A 24,028-nucleotide genomic window follows, 5' to 3' on the forward strand; every position below is an offset into this window, starting at 1 on the left:
ATGAAAAAGGGAACAAAAATCAAATTCCCTCATGATGTGTGCATGGTTATTTTTAATAGTGCATAGGAATTCTTTTGGACTATGACTTATGTTGAAATTTTACCTTATGATTCTTGATTACTGTATACCTAGATTTCTTAGGCATTTGTTATATAGGTTGAATTTTTAATATTGGTATGAATATTTATTTAAAATGTCTTCATGTCAAATTTTGGTAAGTAATTTTGATACTTATTAATATCTTAATTTAAAAATAAAACATAAAGAATATATTAATGAATAAGGTTATTAAGGGTATATTAATTAATAAGGTTGTTACATTGGTAGATTTAATTAGCATTTTTTAAAAATAATATGTTTGCCTTTATTCATACCAAATTACTCATTTTTATGGAGAAAGAGAAGATGAAGGTTCATTTTTCTAAGTTTCTTTAATTATATTAACTTTCTCCTCTTTATTTTTTTACGACATAGATGGGACACTTTCCTTGCATTAAAAGGGTGTGTGCTTCAGTGGAATAGAATGGATTGGCAATAGGATCACTTAAGCATGCACATAGATTATCTGACCATATTCTCTTGCACTCTTTGCTCGTTAAACTAAGTAGCTTTTATTTAAGTAGCTTTTATGTTGTTTGTGTATTTGGGAGACAACTCTATAATGGGATGAATGGAATGCAAACATGCAAGATATCTTCAAAAACAAAATGGTAAGCCTACTAAAGGAATTGGTTGCACTAGTTAAAGTGGAATTTAGACATTAGTAAGAAGTCACAAACTTTAAGGGGTAGCAAAAGTGATATGGCATCTCCATCTTATGCATTTTCAGCCACCGATGGACAACCACTTATAGGCCATTAAAATTTCGATCCTTCAGGGACCATTTCACCATTACAAGGCAAATATGGTTTTCTTAGGGAGGTCTGTAATTTATTTAAATGTGCATATAAGGTATAGTAATAAAAATGCAATGGGATTAAACAAGCATTCTTAAAATTCCATAGCAACCAAGATTCTATGTTTAAATTAAACCTGACAACACATTAGATGCTTAATCCATGTAAATTTATTACAATAAATAATATTCAATCAAATTTCATAGACACTTATTTTTAAACTAAGGATGGTCCAAGGAAAGTAGTTGCATATGAGTAATTTTCCTCGTGGTCATAGGAATGCACTGTAGATGTCATCCCCATATTGGGTTATGAGGTCATTAGTGAAAATCAATGTAATATATAGGCTCCCACTCACTTAACCCAACCCATCACTTGCATGGAATGGATAAATCACTCATTACAAAGAATTGCACATATAATCTAACCTGCAACTATTAATGGCACTCTCTTCCACTTCCTTACACAACATAAGGAATATCTTCCCCTACTATGCTTGATAGTGCCTTAGGGATTTTCTTCCCTTCCAATGCTTTTTAGTGTATGCAGAAAGAGTCCAATTTGTTGAATTATTTCTAGGAGTAACTTGGAATATTAAAATGTTTCTCAAACAACCATTGAACCATTATAACTAATGGATGAAATCTTATTTAGTTTCCCAAACTCTATGTTCATCTACAATCTCTCTATTACTTCACCAAGGACAACCAATTCCCCTTTCATGGTGTTGATTTTCATCATCTTCATATTTATGGTTAATTAGTGGTAGAAGATAATGTAGCAAGCACTACACCCATAAGCCTTTTTTTATGTCTCAAATCCACCTTGAAATTACCTGGGAAAACGTTTTTTCAACCTATTGTGTGACTTTATTATCCACCCTTATCTTAAATAGGGGCTGCAAAATAGGTTGATAATAAGGTTGAAATTTATTTAGTCCAAAAAAAACAATATAATATATGTCAAATCACACATCAAAATCTAGGTCTAAATTATTTATAAAAGGCATAATTTTAGATTCAAATAAATATGTTGAAAATGGATATTATAAATGTGATTGAAAAATGATTTGATGGTCACCATATATTACATAAATATTATTAATGAGATAGAAATTTATTTTGAAAGTTTAATAGGAGGTATAGGTTGAAACTTTTATTTTAAAAAATGGTTCTTGATCATGAGCTCAAAGATGATCATAGTCATAATCCCAGATCAAATCCTAATCCTAAACTCACTTCCCACTCTTAGGCTTTGTTTGTCGAGCCTAACAACTAGCTGAGTCTAAATCATAATCTAAGTAGCTATATTCAAATTTGGATTGACAAGATCCACAATTATTTATATATATGTTATGTTGTTATGATTTACATTTAAATTAATGCTTGAATCTCTCTCCATTATTAATATCAATTACAACAATCTAATTTAATATCATACCATAACTAGATGAAAAATTATGGTTGTTGTTGGATTGCATAGTGTTAAATGAATGTATATGGAATGTTACTTGAAAGCACTACATCACAACATGATAACTTCACTATGTAGAGCTCCCTACCTATCCAACACCTTGGTAACACTCCTCAAGTGAGACCTTCCTTGCTTTAGGAATTGATAATGCCAATGCTACACTAATACAATGTTTGTTTGACACATAAGTGGAAGATTGTTTTGATAATATAACTAAATATTTGTTAGTGATGAAGCCTCACTTCTTTTTTGGAGAATGGAAATTGAAGGAGACATTCATGTATGAAGATATCTTTGAAATCTTATGGATAGAGTTTTCTAGTGAGTTTGTGTGAATGGTTGCATGTGTTTGACGAAGTCCCACATGACCATTGAGGAGACAAGAAGACAAGTCAAATCTTAAATCCAATAACTTTGGAGCATTGTGATCACTTAGTTAATCAAGAAATTTACTTTTTGGGGGAGAAGGCAATGGAAGGATACATTATGTCTAGTTTGTAATAGAATTGTATTAGTTGTACTAAAAATCTAAGTATTAGTTTCATAAGGGGTTTTGAGGGAGATTGGTGAACAAAAACCCTACAAGGATAAAAATATTTTTGGTGAAGGAAATGTTGTTTCCTACTAACCCAATGAGCATGGTGGTGTAACAAGTCAAGACTTTATCTTTTTCAAAAGGGGCATTCTAGGCACACTAATAGTAAGTTCTAATACATGCCAAGTGTCAATGTGTGTCAGGAGCTAATGTATGTTAGTGCATGTGCATGTGTTCTAGGGCATGTTAGGTACTAGATAGCATGCCAACACATGCTAGGAGAGTGATATGCTTTGCTATAACATGCTAAAATGTGCTTGGGCAACCTATTCATGGCAAGATGTTCTATGTACAAAGATTTTCCAAGATGTGTGAGGTGCTAAGGAATGTTAGTGTGTGCCGAAGCATGTTAAGGTGTGCCAGGACTATTGAGGAGTGTTAGGTCTCTCTCATTAATAGAGATTGACAAGGTATGCTAGGTAGTGCCAAGTTCTAGGGTGTGCCAATGCATGTCAGGGAGTGTGAGGGAAACACAAGGAAGCACCAGGTCAAAATTCATGGAAATGAATGAATAAGAGCATGTGACAAGGAGTGTCAACAAGTTCTAGGTGTGTTATGGAGGGAGTGACAAGGTTATATGCTAGGTAGTGCCAAGGTATGCTAAAATATCAAGGCATGTTAGGAAGTTCTAAGGTGTGCTAGGGAGTATCAAAGCATGCTAAGGAGTGTAGGGGAAGTTAACACATGCCACATAGTGCTAAGGCATTCTAAGGCATGTCAAGATGTAAATTGTGTTTCTTAGTTGTTTTATGGCCATGGTTGTATGTGATGAGCCTTGTCTTGGTAGCTTGTTAAGTGGGATGAGTTTAGATTAGACATGAGTAGCCTAAGATGAGTTACATGTAGTTCTTAGGTGAACAAGACATATGTCAAATTTCCACGGCGCATGAGAATATGGGTTTGGTCTTGGAATATTTGATGCAAACACACTCAAGTTACATAACACATCTACTCTTCACAACAAAATCTACAAACATCAGGGAATCAACTAGTGCACATGAAAATTTTTAACTTTTTGAAACCCTTCTTTGTTATATTACAAACTATAATAGATCATGCTAGAGCTCTCGTACTAGGGATCATGGCCCTTTAAAATCTCATTGATATAAGGAATAAAACTAGGGATTGATGTTAGTCCTTTGACAACCAATCTACATTGAACAAGAAAACACTTGACCTACTTGTTGATGGTGGCCACACACAACCCTTTCAATCCATGTGTCTAGAACACATCTGGCAGGTCCTCTTGCCTCCCATTCTGTAACTCCTCAATCTACCTCTGTCAATGAACTCAACTCCTTTAGCTCACTGAAATCGACTCAACAAAATTTTCTCTCTAGCTACCTCCTTTTTCCTTCAAGATCTGCAACACTTAGGGTCTTCAATCAATTGATCACAACTCTGTTTGTGAACGAATATTTGGTCTACACATTTTCTCCATACTGCTACTCCAAGATGACAAGTCTAGGACTATGGAGGTCACCCTTCTTCTCATTTGATCAATCTCTACAATACAGTGTGTTAACACCCAGGTTGTTCTCTTTGACTCCTGAGGGAATACGGCCGGGGTAACCACTAACCAAGATTTGGATTACAGGTTCTAGCCTACCTGTAATCAGAGAGGGCTCTCACTTTTAGTTTTAACTTTGTTTTTTGAAGATTTTAGGCTAGTTATGAGATGGGAGTTTTGTTTGAATTTTGGTTGCAGGCTATTGTTCAAGGAAAGGCATGCAAATATCAAAGAGAGTTCAATCCATTGGGCATGTGGAGTCCAGAAAGGAAAGTGTTTGATATATGTGATAAAGAGAGGTTCACTGCAAAGCCAGATGGGTATTCATGATACAAACTTTGATTTTTAGGCAATAAACAGTACAAATTACACCAGTAAAAGGCAGTTAAGAGTTCTTTCACAGTGTAACAGAGAATAACAGACAAATCATAATCAGCAGCAAATAAGAATTACTGAATAAAGACTTATCATGTGATTAGAGCAAACAGGAGCATTTAAGAATTCCATAGTTGCAGCTAACCCTGGAGAAAACATATTTAGTAGTAAAGATTGAGTTTAGGGTGTCCTTAGTGGACAAATCCTGAACTATTCCTTTTCTTTTCTACCAAGACTAATTACCATACATCACAGACAGATTATGCAAGAGATGAAACACAAATACAATTAGAAAACACTTATTGTATCACGCCATAACACAAGAATCCTGCAGCAGTCAATAATTTCATCACATCAGCTCCAAGCCAAACTCATTCCTTTGGAAACCAACAACTCCTTTGTATTATATCTTTCAGAGGAAATACAGCCGAGTTCTCTTGAACAAATGAGTAACAACAACCCCCAATAAGCTATGCGGGGGTGCATATATACAAAATATCACAAAAATATCTCAGCACTGAGTTATTGCACAATAACTGCTCTTACCAACTTTCTAAGATATTTTTTACAAAATTAAAAGCCACTTAAATACACATACAACAGTTGTTTGCTGTTTGTCAGAGATTCTTGACTTTTGGCCCTATGGGCCATCTGAGCTCCTCGCGGTGATTTCGATTGATTTTGCCTTTTTGCTACCACGTTAGGGCAGTGCTGTATTCGGACAGGTCATCTGTGATGCTCTAGCTGTGCATAGTCACTGTCCACCTCATTCAATTGCTTTCCTGTTGCTGTGAAAACTTTTTAGAACAAAATTCAGACTTGATTTAAAGCAGAGTCTTTATCATATTCGTCCACCATTCATCAGTGGGCATTTGGTGTCTCTGCATCTTGATCAGGGTCTCATCTGCTTCTGTATACTTATAATAATTAGGGGGCACTTCAAAAAGATGTTTAATTTCATGTTCTATGAAGAATAAATTCTCTAATTTATCATAAATTTCCTGCCCTGAAGGTGGGCCAACTGCTTCTGAACTGCTTGCTGTAGCTGTCAACTGATTAGCTGCATAATTGTTGACCCTTTTAGCATACTGTTCATGGGACAACAGTCTTCCTGCACTGGTCACTAGGCTGGGAAGCCCTCTGCCATGCAATGCTGTGATTTTGGTGGCAAAAGCATTGATTTCTGCTTGAATATCTTGGCACTTTCTTTCTAATGTTTGCACATAGCTTCTAAGGGTGTGCACCCTTTTGATTAACAAAATTGTATCAGTCCTATCCCTGATACCCATTGATGCCAATTGAAGGCCAGTTTTATTATTCAGGACATTGATCATCCTGGTAGCAATATCAAGCATACTTCCCAGAGAGGCTCTGGCCCTTTGGCTTTCAGCATGAGCCCTGTTCAGCAGATCCATTTTCTCATGAATTATCTCTATGTATTGCCACTGATCTATGATTGACTGGCCAATCTTAGCCCACGGGATCTTCTTGACCTCAGTTAAGACCTTGCTCATGGTATGCTCCTTTTCAAGCTCTTTTATCCTTCTTTCTAGTGTCCTAACTTCCCTGGTCTTTTCTGCCACTTGCTGCTTAGATTTATCATATTTCTCATCTAGCTGGGCCAGCTTTTCTTTAGCATCCTTCATCTCATTCATTTGGGTTTCAAGAGCTTGCAACTCCTTCATCATATCTCTCATACCAAGGCCTAGGGCTTGCTCTGCTGCTACTTCTTTTTCTGTGGGTTGAGGACCAGCAGTTGAGGTACTTGCTCCTGTTGTTTGTACCAGAGGAGGACTTATAATTTGGGGAGGCTCCTGAAGATTTATTACTGGTTGAGAGGGCTGAGGTGTCTGCTGTCCTTGTTTTTGTTTCAGGGCTGCCTCTAATGCACCCTCTGTTGCTACCAATCGTCCTTCTGTTTCTACTAATTGCTTGTGTAATGTCAGCAGCATGGCTACTACATCTTGGTCCTTTCTCTGCTGAGCAACATCTTCTGTTTGGGGGTGAAGGGTTGCTGGAAGTTTGACCATCTTCCTCAAAGCTGATATATCTTCATCTTTTTTCTTCATTAGTGCCCGCATAGCTTTAGGATCACTTGGTTCATGCCCAAGCTCTATAATGATATCTTCCAAAGACCTAATCATGTTGTCTTTAGCTTGAGAAGAAGCTTTCTCCAATTCTAATTGGGCAGTAGTATTATGGAGAGAATTTTGCAGTTTGTGTGCTAGAAGTGTTTTGTCTGCAAGAGTTGAGTAGACCATCTCACCCGTTTGCTTGTGTAGCTCTATTTGGTCCATCGGGTGGATGTCCTTTGCAAAGACTTCTAGGTTGGTCCTGATGTAAACTGCAGCTGACTGTGGCTGCAGCAAGGCAGGCATGAAGTGACTCATAGTCATCTTCCCTTCTGCAATGTCATATGCTAAGATGAGCCTCTGTTGGTTGGTGGGAGCCATCTTAAGCAAATGATTGTAAAGCTGGAGTCTGACTGGCTCATTCCTAGCTTTTATATCCATGAATTGCTTCTTGATCCCAGACTCTGCCCTTCTTTGCTGGCTTGAGGAGCTGACCTCTCCTCCAAGTGGTCTTTCTTGTTCCTGTTGGAAGGAACTAGCTGATGCTTCCATGCTAGGGGGGCCCATACACATGGATGGTCCAATAGGCACCTCTTCTTCAGAAAAAGGGTTTAATCTTTGCCTTTTCTCCCCTTGTTGACTTGCTGATGTAGTGAGGGGAGTTTCTTGCTGTCTATCCCACTTCCTAGTTCTCTCTTCATTTATTGGGGTTTGGAGTACCGAGGTATCCATTGCTGTTTCCTGCCTTGGAGGCACACTTTCTTGAACCTGTCGTTCTATGGATACCGGGGCCTCTGCCATTTTCTCTTATTGTTCTATCTGTTCTTTCTGCTGTTCAGTTGTTGGGAGTGTCTGCTCCTGCTCCATTTCTTTTCCCTTATCTGTGCTAGCTGCTTGAGGAGTAGTTTGAGCTACTTGCTGGGGGGCTGTAGAGGATGAGGCAGCTGCTCCAAGTTGAGTATGGTAAGAAGAAGAAACCTGTCCACAATATTCCAAGTCAGCTTCCTTCTCAAGTTTCTTTGCTTCTTTTTGTGCTATTTCTTCTTTAGAACTTGCCTCTTCTAGGGTGCCCTCTTTCCATCTTAATAGATTTGCATATTTTTCAATATGAGGCAACCTGACATGATCATAGCTAGCCAACTTATATTTGACCCTTCTAAGACTAATGAAATGATTGGGATCATAGGGTATCCAGAGGAAACTGGTTTGCAACCCGAGGCACTTTAGGATCTCGTCTGCTTATTGCCATGCCTCTTCTCTTTTATTATAAATAAATGGGCCTAGCTGGTTTTTGACTTTGAATTTAGCCTTTTTATTCTTACTATGGAAATGAATCATGTCTGCATTTCCAAATTTAATGAAATATTCTAAAGCAAAAAGTCTCATAGGGACATATCTTGGTAGCCTGTATGGGGCTAACTCACAACCATATATTCTGATCACTGTATGGTGTTGGTAAAAGTACCAATCCCCAATGCTGTAGGCCTTTGAGAGCTGGAGGATTCTTTGCATCTCATCTGTCAATATTGGAGGAGGAGAGCTCAATAGCAAGGACATGGCTGGATGGATAAAAAGGTCTATGAATTCACAGTAGCTGTATGGTGAAAAAGATATGTGATGAAAGATTGAAGACCAAAATACCACAGACCTTTGGTTTCCTTGAGCATCAAACTTCTTGAGAGTGATAGGGAAGCTATCAGGCTGATAAAATAGGAACAAGTGATAGATGTAAGAAGTGTATCTAAATATCCTTTCCCTCTCTAAACTCATCAATTGCTCATGAATTTTATTGGCAATGTATGTAGCATAATCATAGTGAATAGAAGGAGGCTTTTCAGGGGAGAAGATAGCCATCATTGCCAGAATGGTTTCATCAACATCCTCAGTTGATCTGTATCCCAGGACATAACTGATCATATCCACAAGCATTTTGCCCAACTCATTGAGATATACATTTCCAATAGGAGGAGTCCCCACAGTTTGAGAGCCTGATTGAATGAATAGTTGATTAATCTCTATGATTTGGGCACTGGACAGCTTGCCTCCTTGCTTTATCAAGTCCATCATAGATAGAGGAGTCAATGGCTTTGTAGTATGAAAGTGCGGCACTTGATTTATAGCCTTAGGGGTGACATGGAACAAAACTGAGCCTGAGGGTCTGAGGACAGCTCTCTGACATGGATCATAGTTGGCACTACATCGATGGATTAAATCTGGTAGGATATTGACTTGAGGAAGATTGAAGATGGGCAAATTGGAGTCCCAAATCCCTAGAATATCATTTCCACTGAGATGTTTGGCTTTTAGCTCATTGAGTACATGAATATGGTATTTGCTGTAATCTGGGATTCCCTCTGCCATTTGGTAGTCTCTGTCAGCCAGGGCCAGCCATTCTAGCTCTCTTTGTGGGGCATTTATAGGTGGAATGTTTAGAGCTACTGGAGTCTCCATGGTCAATTGATACTATGAATTGTATTTGAACTTTTTTTTCTGGGCACAACAACTTAGAGCAATGAATTTTGCAGGAGCAAGGCAATTTGCAGAGGGGAAGAGGTAAACTGGGGTAAAACTGAGTCAAAATGCACTTAGGATAGATTCAGAGAGCAAATGCGAGGATTTGGGACTTGCTTTCCCGGTGAATTCATCTAGCAGAGGTTCAGATTTGCGAATGCGCAAACAAAACGGTGAATTTGTGGAAATCAGACACAATGGGGACTTCTGTGAGTGAAATTGGGCTTACAGTGTGGAAGAGGAGCACTGGTTCATGAGGATTTCTTGAACTTACTGTGTTTTTCTTCTCTTAGCTTGTTCAGTGAATTATGTGAAAAACCAGGTACGGAGGCGAAATTTTGATAAATACCTGGTATACTCGGGCAATGGTGGAAAAGCAGGTGAATTCGGGGCGTCGGCCGCACGGGAGCAGTCTTTGAAGTTGGCAGGTAAATGACGTTCTAACTCATGCAAGAGCACAGTGCATGAATATTGCAAATAACGCGAAAAAATGGGTTTTTTGGGAAAAATAGTGAAAATTTGGCTTTTGGCACGTTTTTATGAGATGACGTCAGCATGACGTCATGGGTGGGGTCAGGTACAGAGTGATGATGTGGCAGCCAGTGAGTGGCTCCATGTGGGTAGGTGACATGGCGGACAGCTCGGAGCAATAGTGGATGGAGCGGTGATGCGACGCGAAGGTGGCAGTGACGTACGCGTGACATGGACGTGATGTATGGCGGAGAAACAAAGGTGGTAAGTGGTAATTTCAGACTGCTTATTGTATGGTAGCGGTTTTGGCAGGCGGCCTCCCGATACAAACTGGGCACGACACGCGTCCGAGCCCTGACATCATGGTCTGACAGATTTCGGGCGCTATCGTCCGGGCATCGGAGGCGGTCCGATATTGATGTGAGCCATCGGATGGGAGGGCCCAGATCCGACAGACGACGGGAGAGAAAATCGCCAACATGATACGGCGGGACCCGGCGGCATTTAAATAATATTTTTCCTTTGTTTTTTGTGGTAAGTGCGCCGAGAGGTAAAAACTTAGGATAAGCGGAGGAAATGGGTTTTAACCGGGTTTTATGCAAATAGTGTGGGTTATACATCATAGTGGGTTTGTGAAGGGGATAGGGTTGGGAATAGGTTATTAAACTAACCAAGTGTTAGTTTAATCCCTAACTTCAAGCAAACCAAACAAAACCTTTGATTCTGCCTGATTTTCCAAATATTTGAACATATGGCTATAATGCCAAAAAAAAGGGGAATTTACATATTTAGTGGGCCTTTTCACAATAGTGATATAGTAGTAGGGAAAAAGGGAAGTATAGGGAGTTAAGTAATAATGGAGTTAGTAGTTAGTATTGGGTGGGAGATATAGAAGAGAGGAAGCAAAGACTAAGTTTTTTAGGAAACAAACTTAGTTAGGAGAGTAGATCAAAATGAAAAGATTTTTACACAAGAAATGTGGCTCTTTATGTAACAAGAATCAACAAAAGAGTTTGACTTCTCTTATGAACAAAGGTGGTATTGGGATGTTAGAAAGAAGTCTGATAGGGGATGATTGGGAAGTTAGACATACTTCACTTTGTTGCTACAAAATTGCTGAATAGGAAGATCAGCACTAGCCACCACGTATTTCCTCTGCTTAGGCCAATGATATGAAAGAAATCATGCTTCTGCAACCCCATCTACCTACCCATTCTATTGCCTAGCATTTTTTGTTACTTCAAGGAGGGTGCACTTAGACTGGCAAACCCTCAATTGCTCTTTTTCTTTTCTTTTTCCATTTTCTTTTGATTTTCTATCTAAGGCTAGCCTTATTACTTCCAAGGGCCCAGATTAAGCAGTTGGGAACCTTCATTCTCTATCTAACTACTGATCTGCAAAGATTGAACAGTTTGGACATATTTCTTTCTCTAATATACAACAAAATTGAAATATGGCATGACCCAGCTTAGACTGTTGGATCACCCATTCAGAAGTAGGACAACATCAAACAACTGTAGATAGGTGTTTTCCACAAAAATATGAGATCTTTGCATCACCAAAGTAGAGCATATTTGGCACTTCCCCTTCCAATCATGAAAAATGAAACCTATTGGTATAGGTAGCTAACAGTGGCTCCACTTGGGGATGGTTTTTCTACTCTGAAAGACCAAGAACAACAGGTCAGACTGCCTTGGTTTTTGACTTCTTATCAAAACTTGAAATCTTTCTCTTTGGATTTCAAAACTGGAATCTGTCACCATTGTGGAACTTCTGAAATAAAAAGCATTTTCCTGCTTATTTACAAAGCTTCTGAAGCTGAACTATCTATATGCTGAAAGAAAATACTATATACAACTGATAATGTACAGGGCAGAGCCATGCTATATACATGGAAAGTAGTCAAAATAATTCTTTAACATCTGGCCATTCACAGGGCCCTCTTCAGCTTCAGTGCCATCCAAATTCTTAAGGAAATAAGTGTTATTTCCTTGTACTGCTTGAATTACAAAGGGTCCCCTCCAAAGGGAGTCAAATTTGCCATGCTTTCCCTTGTCTTCTCTTCTTGAATCCCATTTAAGAACTTTATTACCAGTAAAGAAATCTTCAGCCTTGGTTCTTCTATCAAAGGATTTCTTCAGCTTCTCTTGTAGGACTTGAACTCTGCTGTACACTTGATCTCTGGTTTGCTGTAAACAAATTATCTGATTGATTCTTCTTTTCATGTCATTTGGTTCAGCCTGACTTTCTTGAAGTAGCTTCATGACAGGGGCCCCTAATGAAGAAGGGAATTTGGCTTCCATTCCATAAACCAACTCATATGGGCTGACCCCAATAGATCTTTTAGTTGTTAGCCTATTTGCCCATAAGGCATTTACCAGCTTCTTATGCCAAATTTTCTTATTCTCTTCCAGTATCTTCTTAATGATGCTGATAAGACTTTTATTAGATGATTCAGCTAAACCATTGCCTTGAGGGTAGTATGCAGTAGAATGGCCCAAAGTAATATGGAATTTATGGCAAAAGTTCACCATCTTCTTGGATCTGAAAGCAGCAGCATTGTCTGTTATAATCTTGTCAGGACAACCAAATCTGGAGAGAATATTAGTTTCAAGGAACTGAATGATAGTAGAATCATTTGCTTGTCTGCATGGAACAGCCTCAATCCATTTAGTAAAATAATCTGTGGCTGTTAAGATCCATTTATGTTGGCCTGAAGATGAAGGATGAATCTCCCCAATGAAGTCCAAGCCCCATTGCTGAAAGGGCCTTTCTGTTGCAATAGGCTTTAAGGGAAGTGGTAGTAACTTTCTTTTTCCCTCAAACACTTGACACTTGTGACATGAAGTGGTGAAACTTTTAACATCAGAGAACAGAGTGGGCCAATAGTAACCTGCCCTTAATATCTTATCCACAGTGGACTTCCAGTACAAATGTCCACCACAATCACCTGCATGAAATTCTTTCATAACATTGTTTGTCTCATCCATATTCAAACAATTCAGCAATATACCTTCATGATTTTTCCATAGTAAATTACCATCTATAACAAAAAATCTTGAAGCTTTCATTTTTAGAAATCTAGATTTGGTTCTGGACAATCCTGGGGGAGCACACAGGTTTTGCAATATATAACAGATATCAGAATACCACAGGGATTGTTCAAAGGCTACATTGATCTTTGGAGTCGCCAGCTCCGGTTCATTGTCCAGTTGGTTAATATCCAAGGCTTGGAAGTTTGCTTCAGACATCAATTTAGCCAAACCTTGCCCCTTTATCAGTTTTGTAGGTCTTATTTGTTATATACCTAGGGGGGATAATATGGGGTACCAAGGGAGGTACCCAAGGTAATGATGTAATAATGGGATGGGCCATAGTAATAAATAAGGTGGATGTTATGTACCTAGGGGGGGTAATATGGGGTACCAAGGGAGGTACCCAAGGTAATAATCTAATAATGGGATGGGCCATAGTAATAAATAAGGTGGTTAACCCATGTCATGTAAGGGACCACAAGTAGTTAATAATAATGTAATGGGCGCATGGTATTAGTTGATGGTATGAGGAAACCATGGTAATGATGCATGGTATTGTATGTATGAAGCCTATATAAGGGCTAGAGACTCCACATGGATATGAAGAGAAGTATTATTGTATGAACATGCATATGGCTTGTGGAGTGTTCTCCTTCCTTAAGGAATGAATGTATGGTGTTGCCCTACCATAAGGGTTTTGATCAATAAAGATTCATTTCTATCTATTTCTCTCTTATTGTTTATGGGTTAACCACCTTATTTATTACTATGGCGCATCCCCTTATTACATTATTACCTTGGGTACCTCCCTTGGTACCCCATATTACCACCCCTAGGTACATAACATTATTTCAATGTCAAATTCTAAAATGTTAGCAATCCATTTTCCTCTTCTGCCCTCTAAACTTTCTTGAGTCAATATGTCTTTCACAATGGCATTTGGTACATAAGCAATAACATGGGAGTATAGGATGTAAATCCTAAAGTCTTTTATGGCCTTAACCAAAGCATAAGCTTGCTTTTCCATGATTTGATATTTCAGAGGTGCATCTCTAAGGGCTCTACTAAAGAAAGCAATAGGTTTTTCATTCCCTTGATCATCTTTCTGCAATAAGACAACAGCAATGGTATGCTGGGAAGCAAAAGAGAAAATGATAAATTCTCTGTCAAATTGAGGATTTGTTAAGACTGGGGTTTGGGTGAGGGCCAATTTAATACCTTCAAAAGCTTGATTTGCTTCTACTGTCCACTTCACTTTTGAATCCTTTTTTAGCATGTTGTTTAGTAATCTGATCAATTCTGCTAAGTTTGGGATAAATCTCCTTAAAAAGTTGATCTTTCCCAAGAAGGCTTGTAATTCTTTAATATTTCTTGGATGGGGCATTTGCAAAATGGCCTGTATTCTGTCTGGATCAATTCTAATGCCATCCTTTGAAATGATATGACCCAATAGCTTACCTTCTTCCAAACCAAATAGAGACTTCTTAGGATTTAAGGAAATTCCATATTTCCTACATGTTATGAATATTTGTCTCAAGTGTTTCAGATGTTCTTGGTCAGACTTTGAAAAAGGTGTGAGGTCATCTAAGTAAATAACAAGGAAATCACGAATCTCTTTAGCAAAAGTAATATCCATTGCTCTCTGAAATGTAGCTCTTGCATTTTTCAACCCAAAAGGTATTTTGACATACTTGAAGGTTCCCCATGGGGTTGTGAATGCTGTTTTATCCTGATCATCAGGGTGGACTAGGATTTGATTAAAGCCTGAAAACCCATCAAGCAATGAGATTCTTGAAGCCCCCACCACTCTTTGGAGAATGTGATCCATTTTAGGTAAGGGATAATTGTCGTTGAGGGACACTTGATTCAAATTCCTTAGATCAACACAAAGCCTAATCTCACCAGTTTTCTTTCTTGTGGGGACCAAATTTGAAATCCAGTCTGAAAACCTGATTGGTGCTATGATACCAGCTTTAAACATTTTTTGTACCTCTTTCTCAATTGAAGGGAGAAGCATAGGATTGATTCTTCTTAATTTTTGCTTGAATGACTTTTGATTAGGCTTGAGAGGGATGGTGTGTTGAATAACAGAGGTGTCATACGATTTCAAATCCTCATAACTCCATGCAAGCACATCTTGGAACTCTTTAAAGAGGTCAATGTATTTGGGCTTCTGGTCAGGAGGTAAAGATGCAGACAATTTTATTATCTTGGGTTTTTCAATAGTTCCAATGTTGCATTATTCAATGGCAGCATTAAGGGGTTGCATTTTTGGTTTTCTAGCAACATCATTTGAGTCAAAAATGTCCTCCAACGGAGTCAGGCCTGTTGGTAGAAAATTGTCTTTTAGCTGTATGATTTCAGCCTCTACACCAGCTATTTCATCAAAATGCAATTGTTTGAGTTCTTGTATATTTTCCTTGTCAAAGGTTGTTGGACAAAGTATTTGATTTGCTGTTTTGGGCGATATAGTTGTTTGGTCCTGTTCACTTAGTGGTTGAGTGTCTTTCACAAAATCAACATCAATGTTCAAACCTGAAAATTCATGCTGCAAGGTCAAGAAACTATTTATCTGTGTGTCATCCTCAAATACTTGCCAGTCTTTAACATTGTTTGGGATGGAAGGTCGGTGTTTTATCTCAGCTGTAAAACAATGGTTGGGTTCAAAAGGCAATTTGCATGTACTGGCAAATGTAGCTAAACTATGTGCATGAAGGTTGTGGGTCCTAGATATTTTGGTCATTTGAAATTCAGTGAAAGCTTTGAGTATTTCAATAGCAGCAGACCTGTATGATCTTAGTCTTTTGTCATTGGTGACAAAATTGCCTTTCACTTGTTGAATAATGAGGTCTGAGTCTCCTAGGATTGAAACTTTTGTGGCCTGTAAGGATCTTACCAATTTGAGGCCTAGCAGAAGAGCCTCATACTCTGCCATATTATTAGTACATCTGAAATTAAGCCTATAGGCTCGACCTTCTGCATGATTGCTTTGTTTGTTATGAATCCACACCCTAGCTCCTGCCCCTAATTTGTTGACTAATCCATCAAACTCAAGAAACCAAAGGATTTCTTGATTTAGGGGATATTTAACAACTTCTCTATGAATTGGGATTATAAGCTGGAGATCTTGTTTTTCATCTGGTTTTCCTTCTAGAATGGTCTCATCAATTGATTGCTCAACCTTGATTTCTTGGGAACCTGATTGCTCATTCATATGCAGATTTTGTTCAAGTAAGACAGATTTGTCTCCACATATTGGACTTATATCATCATTGAACAAAATGAAGGAATCCATGTCAGAATGGACTGCATAAATAGGGAAATTTTGAGGTTTTTCTTCACTGCTCACCAAGTATTTCATTAGTGATTCTTTGTATAGCCTCTTTGGCTGCCCAAAGACAGAGATGGTGGAATATGACATGTCCAATTTCAGGGAACCTTGGAGTTTGGCTCCCCGTGATCTTGATAACAACATTCCATATTTAGGTGGGATATCAGCAACTACAACATCCATTAAAATTGTTTTATTTGGGTACTGGACAAGGGAAACACATAGATCTTTTATCAAGCCTAAACACTTAACTTGGCTGGAGTCAAATGAAAATAGACCCTTATATGGTCTTGTGATGTCTAGATTCAATCTCTCCATTACTGACTTAGGCATAAGGTTATGAGAGGTGCCTGAATCAAACATTTCATTGTGTAATATCTTATCATGAATATGCAAGCTGACATAAAAAGGTAAGATCCCAGTACCTCCTATCTTTCCATCAACTTCTGGACCGAAAAGTAATTCTGGGGTATCATCCAACACATTGACATCATCCTTATTATGGGACAGTTGAAGGGACTTCTTGATTTGTTGCTTGTAAATGTTATGTTTGGCTAGCTCTGAAAGAGGAATGGCTATCTTTAATTTACCAATTTCAGCTTCTAAGTCAAAAGGTTTTTCAGATTGGATCTTGGTGTTCTGGTTAACAACTTTTTCTTTCTCAATTGAGTTTTTAGATGTTTCTTCTTGACTCTCAATCTGATCTTGTGGTTTGTCCTTTTTGCTCACTTTTTGAAAAGTGTTACTTGGATTGTGCTGTAGAGGCGGTGTAGCCATTGGTTGTTGATTTGAGGGAAATGCTTCGGTTATCTCTTCAACTGTTACTTCATTTGTAATTGTATCAGTTTTGTTAATTGGCTCTGTGACAATAGCCTTTTTAGGCTGCTGGCTATCCTTTGTTTTCTCAGGCTGTGTCACATTTATAGTTCTGCTTCTCAATTTATATTGTTTATGAACTTCAAATACTGTTGTGTCATAGCCTTGTTTGAAATCAAATGATTCACCTGATTTAGTTCGGAACTGACTAATGTTATCATCCTTATGATGTTCTTGACTCAGAAAAACTTGCTGATCATCGATCAGGCCCATCAAATTAATGTGGGTATCATCTATCTACTCATTAGAAGTGGATGCTTCAGCATAGTTTTCTTGGAACGGCAGTCTAACCTCTGGTTCAGGGCTGGCCTTGCCAACATTAGGATTTTGATTTCTTCTAAAATTGGGATTTCTGATAGGATTATTCTGTGGTGCCTCCCATGATGATTTCCTCTCAACTGATTCTACTCTGTCACCTAATCTGTGCATACCAGTGATTATTGCATCTAATTTCTGATCCCAGCCTGAAGGCTCTTCTTTGAAGGTAGTCTTTCTTTCAGTTCTGGTCCTATTTCTCTTAGCTATCAGGTTGGCTTCTACACTAACTGCTATATCTTGCATCTCAGCTAAAGTTCGGGGAGCTCTTTCTCTCAATTGGTATGCCATATCTGAATCAAACCCATCAGGAAAGGTGTATAGAGCCAGATCAGGTGGGGGTCTGAGATTTTGGGGAATAGCATTGTAGACATTGTTGAATCGAGCACAATAGTCCAAGACAGTTTCTTGGGGACCTCTTTTGATAGCATTGTATTCAGATAAAATATGGAGTGGATCCTTTTTCTTCTCCCATCTGTTGATAAAGGTTTGATACAGGGCTTCAGGGTCAGCTATGGAGTTTGCTGGGAGTGACCTAAACCATGATCTTACATCTCCTGTTAGGCTTTGCACAAAAATTTTCATTCTAACCCCATCATCATCTATCTCATAATTTTCAAAATAATCCTGCATTTTCTTAGTATGTTGGAGGGCTGAATGAGAGCCAGTACCATCAAAATATGATATTTTGGTTTGATAATCTTGGGGCATAGGCCCTGGATTGGCAGGTAACTGCAGTGGAGCATATCTATTAGCCATGTTTGGTGGGACAATAGGGATAACAGGAACGAATGGGATAAGTGGAGGAAAGGGGATGATAAGGGTATGTGTAGTTGATGGAGGGGTTGAAAGGACACCTTGTGAAGTGGACGAAGAACTAGGAGAGTGTGGAACAGTGGTATGAGGATGTAGAGAAACCTTAGCAGGGGTTGGAATATTAGTTTGAAATCCTGCTTCAGAACTTGAATCTGATAAAGTCCCTTCTGATTTGTGTTTCTTAAGGATTCTTGGAATCAAGTTTGGATTTTGGAACTCAGGTGATGGATCTGGATCTGGGTTAGATCTTGTATGACGAGTTTTCTTCTTAGGAGCCAACTTCTATGATTTTCTTTGGGAAAATTTCTAAGAGATATTGATGTTTGACAAGGACTGATCAAGTATAGCACAACTGTATGGAACTTAAGACTATATAAAGATTGATTGAGGCAGCTTTTATATACTCCTGCAAATGCAAAGCAGAGGCAGTTTCTAAGGCTGTCTGGCTGTCACTCAGGCTTTATCTACAGTATTAAGAATCAGACAGGGGTTTATGAATTTCATTCAGTTCCCCAGCGGAGTCGCCATTTATGTTAACACCCAGGTTGTTCCCTTTGACTCCTGAGGGAATACGGCCGGGGTAACCACTAACCAAGCTTTGGATTACAGGTTCTAGCCTACCTGTAATCAGAGAGGGCTCTCTCTTTTAGTTTTAACTTTGTTTTTTGAAGATTTTAGGCTAGTTATGAGATGGGAGTTTTGTTTGAATTTTGGTTGCAGGCTATTGTTCAAGGAAGGGCATGCAAATATCAAAGAGAGTTCAATCCATTGGGCATGTGGAGTCCAGAAAGGAAAGTGTTTGATATATGTGATAAAGAGAGGTTCACTGCAGGGCCAGATGGGTATTCATGATACAAACATTGATTTTTAGACAACAAACAGTACAAATTACACCAGTAAAAGGCAGTTAAGAGTTCTTTCACAGCGTAACAGAGAATAACCGACAAATCATAATCAACAGCAAATAAAAATTACTGAATAAAGACTTATCATGTGATTAGAGCAAACAGGAGCATTTAAGAATTCCATAGTTGCAGCTAACCCTGGAGAAAACATATTTAGTAGTAAAGATTGAGTTTAGGGTTTTCTTAGTGGACAAATCTTGAACTATTCCTTTTCTTTTCTACCAAGACTAATTACCATACATCACAGACAGATTATGCAAGAGATGAAACACAAATACAGTTAGAAAACACTTATTGTATCACGCCATAACACAAGAATCCTGCAGCAGTCAATAATTTCATCACATCAGCTCCAAGCCAAACTCATTTCTTTGGAAACCAACAGCTCCTTTGTATTATATCTTTCAGAGGAAATACAACCGAGTTCTCTTGAACAAATGAGTAACAACAACCCCCAATAAGCTATGCGGGGGTGCATATATACAAAATATCACAAAAATATCTCAGCACTGAGTTATTGCACAATAACTGCTCTTACCAACTTTCTAAGATATTTTTTACAAAATTAAATGCCACTTAAATACACACACAACAGCTGTTCGTTGTTGTCAGAGATTCTTGACTTTTGGCCCTATGGGCCATCTGAGCTCCTCGCGGTGATTTCGATTGATTTTGCCTTTTTGCTACCGCGTTAGGGCAGTGCTGTATTCGGACAGGTCATCTGTGATGCTCTAGCTGTGCATAGTCACTGTCCACCTCATTCAACTGCTTTCCTGTTGCTGTGGAAACTTTTTAGAACAAAATTCAGACTTGATTTAAAGCAGAGTCTTTATCATATTTGTCCACCATTCATCAGTGGGCATTTGGTGTCTCTGCATCTTGATCAGGGTCTCATCTGCTTCTGTATACTTATAATAATTAGGGGGCACTTCAAAAAGATGTTTAATTTCATGTTCTATGAAGAATAAATTCTCTAATTTATCATAAATTTCCTGCCCTAAAGGTGGGCCAACTGCTTCTGAACTGCTTCTGAACTGCTTGCTGTAGCTGTCAACTGATTAGCTGCATAATTTTTGACCCTTTTAGCATACTGTTCATGGGACAACAGTCTTCCTGCACTGGTCACTAGGCTGGGAAGCCCTCTGCCATGCAATGCTGTGATTTTGGTGGCAAAAGCATTGATTTCTGCTTGAATATATTGGCACTTTCTTTCTAATGTTTGCACATAGCTTCTAAGGGTGTGCACCCTTTTGATTAACAAAATTGTATCAGTCCTATCCCTGATACCCATTGATGCCAATTGAAGGCCAGTTTTATTATTCAGGACATTGATCATCCTGGTAGCAATATCAGGCATACTTCCCAGAGAGGCTCTGGCCCTTTGGCTTTCAGCATGAGCCCTGTTCAGCAGATCCATTTGCTCATGAATTGTCTCTATGTATTGCCACTGATCTGTGATTGACTGGCCAATCTTAGCCCACAGGATCTTCTTGACCTCAGTTAAGACCTTGCTCATGGTGAGCTCCTTTTCAAGCTCTTTTATCCTTCTTTCTAGTGTCCTAACTTCCCTGGTCTTTTCTGCCACTTGCTGCTTAGATTTATCATATTTCTCATCTAGCTGGGCCAGCTTTTCTTTGGCATCCTTCAGCTCATTCATTTGGGTTTCAAGAGCTTGCAGCTCCTTCATCATATCTCTCATACCGAGGCCTGGGGCTTGCTCTGCTGCTGCTTCTTTTTCTGTGGGTTGAGGCCCAGCAGTTGAGGTACTTGCTCCTGTTGTTTGTACCAGGGGAGGACTTATAATTTGGGGAGGCTCCTCAAGATTTATTACTGGTTGAGAGGGCTGAGGTGTCTACTGTCCTTGTTTCTGTTTCAGGGCTACCTCTAATGCACCCTCTGTTGCTACCAATCGTCCTTCTGTTTCTACTAATTGCTTGTGTAATGTCAGCAGCATGGCTGCTACATCTTGGTCCTTTCTCTGCTGAGCAACATCTTCTGTTTGGGGGTGAAGGGTTGCTGGAAGTTTGACCATCTTCCTCAAAGCTGATATATCTTCATCTTTTTTCTTCATTAGTGCCTGCACAGCTTTAGGATCACTTGGGTCATGCCCAAGCTCTATAATGATATCTTCCAAAGACCTAATCCTGTTGTCTTTGGCTTGAGAAGAAGCTTTCTCCAATTCTAATTGGGCAGTAGTATTATGGAGAGAATTTTGCAGTTTGTGTGCTAGAAGTGTTTTGTCTGCAAGAGTTGAGTAGACCATCTCACCCGTTTGCTTGTGTAGCTCTATTTGGTCCATTGGGTGGATGTCCTTTGCAAAGACTTCTAGGTTGGTCCTGATGTAATCTGCAGTTGACTGTGGCTGCAGCAAGGCAGACATGAAGTGGCTCATAGTCATCTTCCCTTCTGCAATGTCATATGCTGACATGAGCCTCTGTTGGTTGGTGGGAGCCATCTTAAGCAAATGATTGTAAAGCTGGAGTCAGACTGGCTCATTCCTAGCTTTTATATCCATGAATTGCTTCTTGATCCCAGAATCTGCCCTTCTTTGCTGGCTTGAGGAGCTGACCTCTCCTCCAAGTGGTCTTTCTTGTTCCTGTTGGAAGGAACTGGCTGATGCTTCCATGCTAGGGGGGCCCATACCCATGGATGGTCCAATAGGCATCTCTTCGTTAGAGAAAGGTTTTAATATTTTCCTTTTCTCCCCTTGTTGACTTGCTGATGTAGTGAGGGGAGTTTCTTGCTATCTGTCCCTCTTCCTAGTTCTCTCTTCATTTATTGGGGTTTGGAGTACTGAGGTATCCACTGTTGTTTCCTGCCTTGGAGGCACACTTTCCTGAACCTGTTGTTCTGTGGATACAGGGGCCTCTGCCATTTCCTCTTGCTGTTCTATCTGTTCTTTCTGTTGTTCTGTTGTTGGGAGTGTCTGCTCCTGCTCCATTTCTTTTCCCTTATCTGTGCTAGCTGCTTGAGGAGTAGTTTGAGCTGGTTGCTGGGGGGGCTGTAGAGGATGAGGCAGCTGCTCCAAGTTGAGTATGGTAAGAAGAAGAAACCTGTCCACAATATTCCAAGTCAGCTTCCTTCTCAAGTTTCTTTGGTTCTTTTTGTGCTATTTCTTCTTTAGAACTTGCCTCTTCTAGGGTGCCCTCTTTCCATCTTAATAGATTTGCATATTTTTCAATATGAGGCAACCTGACATGATCATAGCTAGCCAACTTATATTTGACCCTTCTAAGACTAATGAAATGATTGGGATCATAGGGTATCCAGAGGAAACTGGTTTGCAACCCGAGGCACTTTAGGATCTTGTCTGCTTCTTGCCATGCCTCTTCTCTTTTATTATAAATAAATGGGCCTAGCTGGTTTTTGACTTTGAGTTGAGCCTTTTTATTCTTACTGTGGAAATGAATCATGTCTGCATTTCCAAATTGTCTGAAATATTCTAAAGCAAAAAGTCTCATAGGGACATATCTTGGTAGCCTATATGGGGCTAACTCACAACCATATATTCTGATCACTGTATGGTGTTGGTAAAAGTACCAATCCCCAATGTTGTAGGCCTTTGAGAGCTGGAGGATTCTTTGCATCTCATCTGTCAATCTTGGAGGAGGAGAGCTCAATAGCAAGGACATGGCTGGATGGATAAAAAGGTCTATGAATTCACAGTAGCTGTATGGTGAAAAAGATATGTGATGAAAGATTGAAGACCAAAATACCACAGACCTTTGGTTTCCCTGAGCATCAAACTTCTTGAGAGTGATAGGGAAGCTATCAGGCTGATAAAATAGGAACAAGTGATAGATGTAAGAAGTGTATCTAAATATCCTTTCCCTCTCTAAATTCATCAATTTCTCATGAATTTTATTGGCAATGTATGTAGCATAATCATAGTGAACAGAAGGAGGCTTTCCAGGGGATAAGATAGACATCATTGCCAGAATGGTTTCATCAACATCCTCAGTTGATGTGTATCCCAGGACATAATTGATCATATCCACAAGCATTTTGCCCAACTCATTGAGATATACATTTCCAATAGGAGGAGTCCTCACAGTTTGAGAGCCTGATTGAATGAATAGTTGATTAATCTCTATGATTTGGGCACTGGACAGCTTGCCTCCTTGCTTTATCAAGTCCATCATAGATAGAGGAGTCAATGGCTTTGTAGTATGAAAGTGCAGCATTTGATTTATAGCCTCAGGGGTGACATGGAACAAAACTGAGCCTGAGGGACTGAGGATAGCTCTCTGACATGGATCATAGTTGGCACTGCATCGATGGATTAAATCTGGTAGGATATTGACTTGAGGAAGATTGAAGATGGGCAAATTGGAGTCCCAAATCCCTAGAATATCATTTCCACTGAGATGTTTGGCTTTTAGCTCATTGAGTACATGAATATGGTATTTGCTGTAATCTGGGATTCCCTCTGCCATCTGGTAGTCTCTGTCAGCCAGGGCCAGCCATTCTAGCTCTCTTTGTGGGGCATTTAAAGGTGGAATGTTTAGAGCTACTGGAGTCTCCATGGTCAATTGATACTTTGAATTGTATTTGAACTTGTTTTTCTGGGCACAGCAACACAGAGCAATGAATTTTGCAGGAGCAGGGCAATTTGCAGAGGGGAAGAGGTAAACTGGGGTAAAACTGAGTCAAAATGCACTTAGGATAGATTCAGAGAGCAAATGCCAGGATTTGGGACTTGCTTTCCTGGTGAATTCATCTAGCAGAGGTTCAGATTTGCGAATGCGCAAACAAAACAGTGAATTTGTGGAAATCGGACACAATGGGGACTTCTGTGAGTGAAATTGGGCTTACAGTGTGGAAGAGGAGCACTGGTTCATGAGGAT

This window comes from Pinus tabuliformis, chromosome 7 (assembly GCF_031772625.1).
Source record: "Pinus tabuliformis cultivar Carrire ecotype Pingquan chromosome 7, CPIR1, whole genome shotgun sequence".
NCBI classification, from domain to species: domain Eukaryota; kingdom Viridiplantae; phylum Streptophyta; class Pinopsida; order Pinales; family Pinaceae; genus Pinus; species Pinus tabuliformis.